Consider the following 10602-nt stretch of genomic DNA (forward strand, 5'->3'; position numbering starts at 1 on the left):
TTACTTAAAAAACAACAACAGAGGAAAACATTTGTCAAACTCTAGAAGCCAGTTTCATAAGACATCAAACACAGTTACCTCTTATTTGTTTTATTTTTTTGTTTTTTAATTAACCTCTAACACTCAATGGAAGACGGTAGAGAGTTGGAGACTTTGACATGTGGCATATGGTGCATGATGTCAGATTGGCCTCTGTTTCTTTAAATTCTTTATCATTAAAAAAGGGATGACCATAATACATAGATACTTTTTTGTTCTCATTCAGGTTGTAAGCAGTAGAAAATTTTACTCAGCTGTTTATACCATGCAACGAAGTGTATTTATTGATTATGTATCCTTTAGAATAGAAGGAGAATACTTGACAGAGTTTTTGATCCAGAGACTCAACCGCCCACCATCGTAAATGTTCCCTAAAGCCTTGATCCTGAACACAGCAGTGTTCTAAAGTCAGGTGATGGGATTATGGTCAACAAAGTAACCCTTGGATGGACTCCTGACTTAGTGAGATTATTGGCAGGCAGGAGCAGCATCAGGAAACAGAGACTCCTTAGAGAAGAAGGGCATTGGGACTACAAGTTTGAAGAGATGGTCTCCTGCTTTTCTTCCTTTTCCTCTTACCTTCTCTCTTCCTGAGCCCTCCCTTCCCTTTCTCTTCTTTCTCTCCCCTCCTTGTCTCTTCTCCTTCCTTCCCCTGCCTTTCCTTCACCTTCTTCCTCTGCTCTTCTCAGTCCTCTCCCTTTTTTCTTCCCTTCTCTCTTCTCTCATCTCCTCCCCTCTTTTCTTTTTTAAAAATTAATTTTATTTATTGTTTATGTGGTACTGAGGAATTGAACCCAGAGCCTCATGCATGCTGGGCAAGCACTCTACCACCAAGCCACCTTCCCAGTCCCTTCCCTTTCCTTCTCTCTTTCTCTTGCCTCCTCTCCACTTCTGCCCTTCTTTCCTCTCCTTCCTTTTTCCCTTCCTCTTCCTCCTTCTCTTTTTACTTCCACTTCCTCTCCTTTTCCCCTTCTCCTCTTTCACCCTTTCCCTCATATCGCCTTTCATAATGGAACACTGTACCGCATTCTGTACATTGCTTCCAAGCTACCTTTTAAGTGTTCTGGTCCGGGAGCTTGGACTCAGGGCTTGGGCCTGAGCAAAAGAGCTGAAGGTAGTGCTCTACCACTCGAACCACAACTTCACTTCTGGCATTTTTGATGTTTAAGTGGACATGAATTTCACAGATTTCACTGCCTGGGCTGGCTTTAAAACTCCACAGATCCTCAGATCGCAGTTTCCTGAGTGGTAGGATGCCAGGTCTGAACTACTGGGACCTACACAAAGCTACTTTTAACATAGCAAGTATCTGTTGCTGTTCGCACAGCGAGATCAGGAACCCAGTGTTTGGTAGGCAGAAAGGGATCATACCATGTGGGTATAGACAAAGTGTATTGAAACATCATTTGCTTCTATATAGCACACAGGCAGAAGTAAATTTTCAGTCAGAGGGCAGTTTTACTGGAGCACAGACAATGAGAGTTTAAGTTAGTAAGCAGAAAAGGCTAATCCTTGTCAACAAGTGTGAAGCAGTTCCAGTAATGAAAGGTTGTAAAAGTAGGTCAACAAGGTGAGAACACAAAGGGAATCTCCAGGCATTGTTCTACAAATCAACTAGGAGGAGCATGAATGGCACTTCTCACAAACCATCACCTGAGTCTGGCACCAGGTGCAGGACCTTTGCCCCGCATGGAGGAAGGGACATTCCCCCTTCTTCCCCCAGAGGAATGCATGACAGCATGCACCCTCCTGGCACACATTTGCTCAGATGGGATCATGTCAGTCAATGCCTCTGACATTGAAATATAGCCTAGGCCTACAAGAAACGTGTCCTTTCAAAACAAAATATTTGAAGCTAAGTTCATGAAGCATCAACCACCATCACTTACAATGGACATTATATTGTACCATGGTCTCCAAGCTTGTTCCTAAGCTATTATTTGTACAGGGTTACAAACGTCTTAGAAACTATGCATACGTCTATGCAAGAATCAGTGAGAAGGCAAATACTTGAAGGCGTGTGTGTTTCTGTGTGTGTGTGCACGCGCGCGCACTCATGTGCGAGCTGCTCCTGGAGCTTGGACTCAGCCTCATGCTATTTGACTTTTTTTTTCAAGGCTGGCACTCTGCTATACCTCCACTTTAGCTTGAAGATATTTTGATGAAAGAATCAATCTCTGTGTTGTTAGTATTGTGCTCAACTTTGGTCCTCAGTTCCACCCAGACCTGAGCCCCTCCTATCCCTGGAGTTCCCTCCATACAGCTGGCCCCTCCCTTTCTCCACCCAGACCCACTGGAAATCCCATCTACCTCCCTTTCTACCCTCAGACCCTCCCGCTACTTGGATGGTAAGGGTGCCATGTACTCCCTCTTAGGGGAAATATGGTTCCTCTAATAAACCTTATAATAATCTTTCTCCTGTGCTTGCCTGCCTCTGCATGGTCCCCTGGGATGGATGTGTCGGATCCTTCATTTATGGTGGCCCTTACAGGGATAGGCTCCCCAGTAGATTTGCTCCCCCCTTCCGAAGTGGACCAGGCTAACAACAAACATTAAGGAACAACTGCTTGTCAATCAAAATGCTTAAAACCAATTTCACAAAACATTCCAAACAGAGTCAACTCTTGGAACACTTTGCCATACTCTTTTATCTATCATATAGATGCACAAATTAATAATCACATGCTTTATATATCACATGCATTAAAAATCACATGCTTGGTGAAGCAAGATGCTAGACACTAGTTTTGTAAAGCTTCACACACAAAGTTTAGCTCTTTAAATTCAATACTCTTAACATTCTTGCCTTGATACTGCATTTAAAATGACAATTATCCTTTTAAGCACAGTGTATAGGATTACAATCAGCACATTCACCATAGTCAAATTATAGAAACAGCTTACATGCCTTTCAGTGGAAATCAGATCAAGAATGTGTGATAACTGAATGGATGTGTGTGTGTGTGTGTATGTGTGTGTATGTATGTTAGGAAGAATATTATATAATGTGCAAAGAAATGGATGGATCTAGAAAACATTATGTTGGGTGAAGTCAGGTTCAGGAAGACACGGAATATATTTTCTCTCATGTGGAAGCAAATCTAAATTATAAATATGTAAATAAACTGGGTCATATGCATATGTTCATATGTATATATTTACTAAACTATGGTTCTCTGCAGGGGGGGAATGCTAATAGTGTAATACTTCTGAACAACTAAATTAAAGTTTCATAAGATAACCACAAGGAAGGTGGAACTTGGTGTCAGAGAGGGGAGGGGAGGGGGACTGACAAATGAGGAGAGGAAAGATGGGTGAATGCAGCCATAGTATAAAATGTACATATGTGAAATGAAACTAGAAAGACTGAGGGGAGGGCTGGGTTGGGAGAATGGGGGAAATGATGGGAGGGGTGACATTTGATTGAGATACATTGTGCTCACAAAATGGCATGTGACTGAAACCCCTTTGTACAACTACCTAGAAGCAAGCAAGCAAGCAAACAAGAAAGGAAGGAAGAAAGGCAGTTATATACATCTGTGAAATGTAGTCTACGTGAGTAGGAAGGAACATGTATTGAGATAGCTGGGCGGTGGTGGCTCACGCCTATCATCCTAGCTGCTCAGGAAGCTGAGATCTGAGGATCAGGGGTTCGAAGCGGATCAGGGGTTCGAAGTGAGCCCAGGCAGGAAAGTCTGTGAGACTCTTGTGAGCCCAGGCAGGAAAGTCTGTGAGACTCTTACCTTCAGTTAATCACTGAAAAAGCCGGAAGTGGTTCTATGGCTCAATTGGTAAAGCGCTAGTCTTGAGTACAAAGGAGCTCAGGGACAGTGCCCAGGCCCAAAGTTCAAGTTCCAGGACTGGCAAAAACAAAACAAAACCAAAAATACAAACAACAAATGAATCAAGGCCAATTTCACAAGGCATCAACCACAGACTTAAGTTGTATAATAGAAGAGTGTCACAATCTCTACCTTGTTCTGTAGCTGCTTTGAGTATAATACTTACATACTCCCTGGAAACATACCATAGGATCATGGAATGACCAAGAAGAAATGAATTTATTACCACTTAGAAGTCAGTTTCATACAACATCAGGCAGAATTAACTTTTGGACTGGAACTTTTTTCTTCTTTTCACTATGTGGGAAGTACTCTCATACCTCTGGGAAATACAGAAGCTAGGCATACTGTCAGCTAGACTTATTACTGATTTTTCCTTAACAACAATCTCTCCCCCCCCCTTTCATTCTCTATTTTTTGGGAAAGTTACTAAATCCTGCCTACATCTACCAGAATACATCCACTAACTCATAGCACCTTTATTCAAACTAGCCAAAGAATCAGCCCCCAAATCCATCAATATATATAACTCGATATAAATATATAAATATATATAATAAGTAGTGAAGTAAATATATATAACTCAACTAATCATTTCATGGAGTTCTATGCTGCACACTTATATTTCCATTTTAAAGTTTCTGAAATTAGATTGCATCTCATCTTAATATCTACCTACCTATCTAAGAGAGTTTTTTTTTACTGGGATCAAAATAGCATATCATAAACAAGATATTTTATAATAGATAGCATTGTAGAGTCAGCGAGAATTTCTGGATAAGGCCTTGGTCTAAAATTTTAGCACCTAGGAGGATGAAGCAGGAGGAGTGAGCGCCAGTTAGAGGCCAATTTGGGCTTTAGCAGCAAAGGCTGATCTAAAAACAAAAAGAGAAGCAAACCAAAGTAGATTTTCTCCCATTTTGTAAGTAGATTGTAGCCCACTTTACCCTTCCTTTCTTTTTTCTTCTTGTTGGCTGTGGGCTTGAGCTCAGGGCCTGGGTGCTTGCTGAGCTTTTCTGTTCATGACTAAAGCTATTAACACTTTGAGCCACAGTTCCACTTCTGGTTTTCTAGTAATTAATTGGAGGTAAAAGTCTCATGGACTTTCCTGCCTGGGCTGGCTTTAAAATGTGATCTTCAGATCTCAGTCTCCTGAGTAGCTAGCATGACAGGGATGAGCCACCAGCGCCCAGCATGCAGTCTACTTTTTATGGTGCACGAATGGAGTATTTAAATCAGAGATTAGGACAAGCACTCACGTAACTGAGGAGCTGAGATGGCAAGGATCACATCCTGACCAGCCTGAGTAGAAAGTTAGTGAGACCTCATATCAACAGTTAAGCTGGACATTATGACTTCAACCATTATTCCAGTTACATTAAAGTAATAAATAAGATGATCACTGATGGATGATAGCCCCACATAAAATTGTTACTCTATCTGGAGAAATACATAAGGCAAAAAGAGCTGGCAAGGGGCTGGCAAGCTGGCTCAGTGGTACAGCGCTTGCCTTGCATGCCTGAGGCCCTGGGTTTGATTCCTCAGCACCACATAAGCAAAAAGAAAAAAGCCGGAAGCGGCGCTGTGGCTCAAGTGGTAGAGCACTAGCCTTGAGCTGAAGAGCTGAGGGACAGTGCCCAAGCCCAGAGTTCAGGCCCCACGACCGGAACCAAAAAAAAAAAAAAGAGCTGGCAAGATGGCTAATATGTTAAATCCCAGTAGTGCTGAAGACAGAAATTGAGAAATTGACCCTTTCCTGATGTTGTTGTTTGTTAAAAGCAAGGTCTTACTATGAATTTCAGGCTGGTTTCAAACTTCGGGTTCTCTCATCTCTATTTACTGAGACCCAGGATTTCAGTGAGTACCAGCAGGCTCAACCTGACCTATGTAACCATAATGATTCTGTGTATCACCTTTACAATAACAATAAAACATTTAAAAAGTGAACACCTTGACATTCACACAAATAAGAAACCCCTCAAAGTAGGAGTCTCAGAATACAAGAGATCACCAAAAGTCTGATTTGAACCTTTACTACAAATCTCAGGTAGCCGTTCTGTTCACCAATGCAATCCTGCTTCTTCTTATGATACTTCTAGAAGATTCCTTCTCACCTGATAGTCCTTCTGGTACATGCTGGTCTCTCTTATCCCCTTATTTTACATTATTATTTTTCAAAATTTTCTTATTTTATTTTGCAGCACTCAGGATTGAGTTCAGAGCCCCCACATCCTTGGTTCCTGCTCTATTGGAGATATACTTCCGGCCTCTGCTTCATATGCCTTTAAGCACCATGAAGAAAGAATGGGCACATGTTGGTTCAGTCACCAATACATTGTCCAGTAATCCATCCCCGGAGTTATGCCAGCACGGCTTCCTCACCAGTACCACCCAGCCCTTGATCACAGTGTCCTTCACTTCAACCATGTCCTGTAAGACTCCCAACTCTTTCAGGCTGTTGCTTTCCCTCACCTGGGAGAATCTCAAGAGCAAGCAGTGCTTCAGGTGTTCAATACAGATCCAGGGGTCTTCTCCTTATCAGGATGCAGAAGGGAGCAGACACACAGACATTCCTTCACACACAGACATTCTTCAAGGCTCCACTGTGTCTCCCAGCATAGGCAATGATGGACAAAGATTGGAAAATCTCCATGGATAACTCCTTTAGAGTGGCCACGGCCTAAGCCTTGTCCTTCAGCAGGCTCTGCATGGCCAACTCCTGTAATCTTGGTTTGTACATGCTCATTCTGATGAATCTTCTCTGAAAATGATGCTGAGGAAACATGCAGGGAATATCTTCTAAAAGCAGGCATGTAGCTACTCAAGAAGCTGAGATCTGAGGATCACAGCTCAAAGTCAGTCTGGGTAGGAAAGTCTGTGAGTCTCTTACTTCCAATTAGTCATCAGAAAATTGGAAGTGGTAATGTGGCTCAAAGTGGTAGAGTATTAGCTTTGAGCAAAAAGAGTTCAGGAACAGTGCCCAGGCCCTGAATTCAAGCCCCAGGACCACCACCAGAAACAACAACCACAACCCCCTCCCAAAAAAACCTAAAAAACAAAAACGAAGCATGAACAACTTCATCTATGCCTACCTTCCACAGGGATCTACCCAAAGCCAACACAACTAGTCTTCCAACAGCAGCAGAGTCCTTCCTCAGTTTACCTGAATCCCATTTGCTACTCAGTGGAGACAACTCCACAGCTGTGTTTTGTCAACACCTGGCCCAGAGTCTGAGAGGCTCCCACACATATACTCATTACCCCATTTAATTCTAGCCTCTCCGGAAAGTGAGTCATGTGCAGATTCAATGCTGATTCTGCTCTTTTAGGGGGGATGGTTTGAGAATACACCTTATAATGATTGGTACAAGAGATGCTGGGCATTTTGGATGTTAGAATATATGATTCTACACCATAAGATAACTTGGGAATGTGACTCAAGTCTAAAAACTCCTGCTCATTTTATAGGAACCTTATACATCTAGGCTGAATGTAATTTTATGTGATTTTAATAATTGCAGCTTGAGAGGAAAGCTCATGATATAGATTTTCCCAACTGTGGCATCATGTGGGTATTCAGAAAGTTTCAGAAGCAGTTTGAATTTCATGTATTCACATGAGGCATACTCACATGTATTAGTCAAGGACAATGGGAATGTTACATGGCCCACACAACTTCCTTGTCTGCTCCAACAAATAATTCATGTGAGAAAGATAAGGTCCACAATGGTGGCCATGCAAATCTTTAACTGAAAAAGTACATAGGCAGTGTGGGGGAATACAGGTATTCAAGCCATGGAGTTATGGTTTCTTTCACATACACTTTGTATGGATTTGTGTGGACATGTATGTCTCAATATGTATATCTCTGCATGTGTTTATATTTTCCTATGAATATCTGTGTGGTACTGAGGTGTAATTTTCATCACATCCTTTGGTTGTCTAATATTTTGCATTAGTGACAAGTGATATCAGCCTCTGGAGTTCACAGCTAATACAGTGTTTCTGGGCATGACATATCACAGGGAAAAGGTGAAGCGCTGGGGGAGCTTTGAGGGCAAGATGACTTCACCTGCTAAGGCAGTTGGGGTGGGTCTGAATGCTCTTCGGCTTCCTTGAAAGTCTGAGACTGGCTTCATGTAGGCCTACCCAGGGTATAGTGCTGTGTGTTCATGGAACTGTGTTCAGTTCTCAAATATTGACAGGTTCCATCAGAAGAGATTCAGGAATGGGAACTAGGTGTTGACTTTATCTCTTGACACAAGACCAAACAGAACTTAGAACCCAGGTAGCCAGGATACCACATTCCAAATCCAACCCCAGTTCAAGAGATAGTGAAGAAAATAGCATGTTTTATTGCTGTCTCCTAATATGTATGCGTCCCAGAAATCAGATACTTAGGATTTTCTGAGAGCACATACTAAGTATTCTTGGTATACACTATGTAAATGTTTGCATTGTTGTGTGCATTGGCTTGATGGTGGTAAACATTTCAACATGTGTGTGTATAGCAAAGCACAGAGTACTCCTTCAAAATATATAGTTTAATGGGTCAAGCTGAACTAATTAAAAATTCAAAACATTTAAATTGAATCTAGACATTCATAATTTTTTGAGAGGTAAATTAGTCTAGAAAATGTTTCTAACGGGAGTCTTCAGACATAAGCATAATAAAATGTATGCCTTAGAAAGTCAAAAAATTCTTCAGTGTTGTCATAACTATGAAATAGCACTAACATTTCTTTTTTTTTTTTGGGTCCGGTCGTGGGGCCTGAACTCTGGGCCTGGGCGCTGTCCCTCAGCTCTTCAGCTCAAGGCTAGTGCTCTGCCACTTGAGCCACAGAGCCACTTCCGGCTTTTTTCTTTTTGCTTATGTGGTGCTGAGGAATCGAACCCAGGACCTCAGGCATGCAAGGCAAGCACTCTACCACTGAGCCACCTTCCCAGCCCCAGCACTAACATTTCTAGTAGATGTTTAAAAAAGCAAAAGTTCCTTCTCAAAAATAATAAATTGTTAAGATTGTGATTCTTCATTTGCTAACAATGACACTGCTTTCAAATATATCAATTCAATACAAAGTTTTCATGACATAATACAAAATTCGCATAAACATTAGGCAGACTTTATAATAAGTGAAAGTACGTTTTTGATAAGCTAACACTTCTAATGTATTAAATGAACACCAAAAATACTTGCTTCGTAGACTATTTTTGAGATTCCTAATGTATTTGGGTTGTATAAAGAAATCTCTCAAAATTCTGACAAGATTAATTCTCTTTTTTTCTTCTAAGGACTTTTGAAACTTTTGCTCAGGGTTTTATCTTAATTTGCTTTTTTTCTGCTGCAACAGAACATCAGAGACATTACTAACAGTGGGAACACATTAGTTATTTGCTACATCAAGAGTACAGGAAGTCTAATACCCATGTGTCCATCTGGGGATGGCCTTCCTGTTGATTCACCCATGATGGAAAACAGGAGGGCAGGAGATGCAGAAGGCTAGGTTTGCAGGCCTTTGGTGGCAAACCAAAGCCTTATGCTTGACAAATACACTGCAACCTGAGCTACACTGCCGTTACCATCACTTTCTCTCATGTGGGATATTGAGCTTCTAGCCCAGAGCCAATCTCAGGTTTTTGCCTGTCTTGGGGCTTGAACTCAAGGCCTGGGAGATGTCCCTGAGCCTGTTTTTTGTCCAACAGTGGCCCTCTACCACTTGTGCCACAGCTTCCTTTCTGGAGTTTTGGCAGTTGACTAGACTGGCAGGTTTTCCCAGATTGGCTTCGAACCTTGCTCCTCAGTTCTGTCACGTAACTTGCTAGGATTACAGGTATGAGCCAATGGCACCAGGAATTTCATTCATATATATGTTAGGTTTTTAAAAAGAGGTAGCAGAGTAAGAACAGCACCACGCACGTGGTATTCAGGTAAGGGGTAGGTTTATTCAGTAGACCTGCTGGGACCAGGCAAGGTTGGCACTCCATGCGGCTGGCAAAAGGGAGCGTCTGGCCCTGGGTTAGGCCTTATACAGGGTATGGGTGGGGAAAGGTGTGTCCAGGTAAAGGGAAGTGGGACCCGGTAAGAGGTGGGACCAGGTGGAAGCAAGGTGTGGTCACATCAGATTCAGCTGTGACCTCAGGGGGTGCAGATGTGACCTCTTCCAGGTGTCCCAGTTGCCTAGGTAACGCAGGTACTGGGCGGGGTCTGCTGCCATCCAGGAATGGACCTTACAATATATTCGTATTAAATATACTTATTTATAGTATTTAATTTTTGGTGAGCCGTGGGGCCTGAACTCTGGGCCTGGGCGCTGTCCCTCAGCACAAGGCTAGCGCTCTACCACTTGAGCCACAGCGCCATGTCTGGTTTTGTGGTGGTTTATTGAAGAGTCTCACGGAGTTTCCTGCCGGGACTGGCTTTGAACCGTGATCCTCCCATCTCAGTCTCCCGAGTAGCTGGGATGACAGGCGTGAGCACCGGCACCTTCTTTACTCATACTTTTAATAATATAAACGACTTACACCTTACACCCCGACTTCCACGCTCATCCTACAGCGGCCTGCCGGGACGGGTCTCAGGCCTGGATATCGCGAGATTTCACACGAGAAGTTGGAGAGGCGGGAATCGGCGGCGGGGAAATCGCTGAGTCACGGCGGGGAAGTCGCCGAGTCATCGCGAGCGCCTCCTCGCTGGGCCGCGGCCTGGCTGCGCGTGGCAGAC

Source organism: Dipodomys ordii, unplaced genomic scaffold (genome assembly GCF_000151885.1).
Source record: "Dipodomys ordii isolate 6190 unplaced genomic scaffold, Dord_2.0 Scaffold15, whole genome shotgun sequence".
NCBI classification, from domain to species: Eukaryota; Metazoa; Chordata; class Mammalia; order Rodentia; family Heteromyidae; genus Dipodomys; species Dipodomys ordii.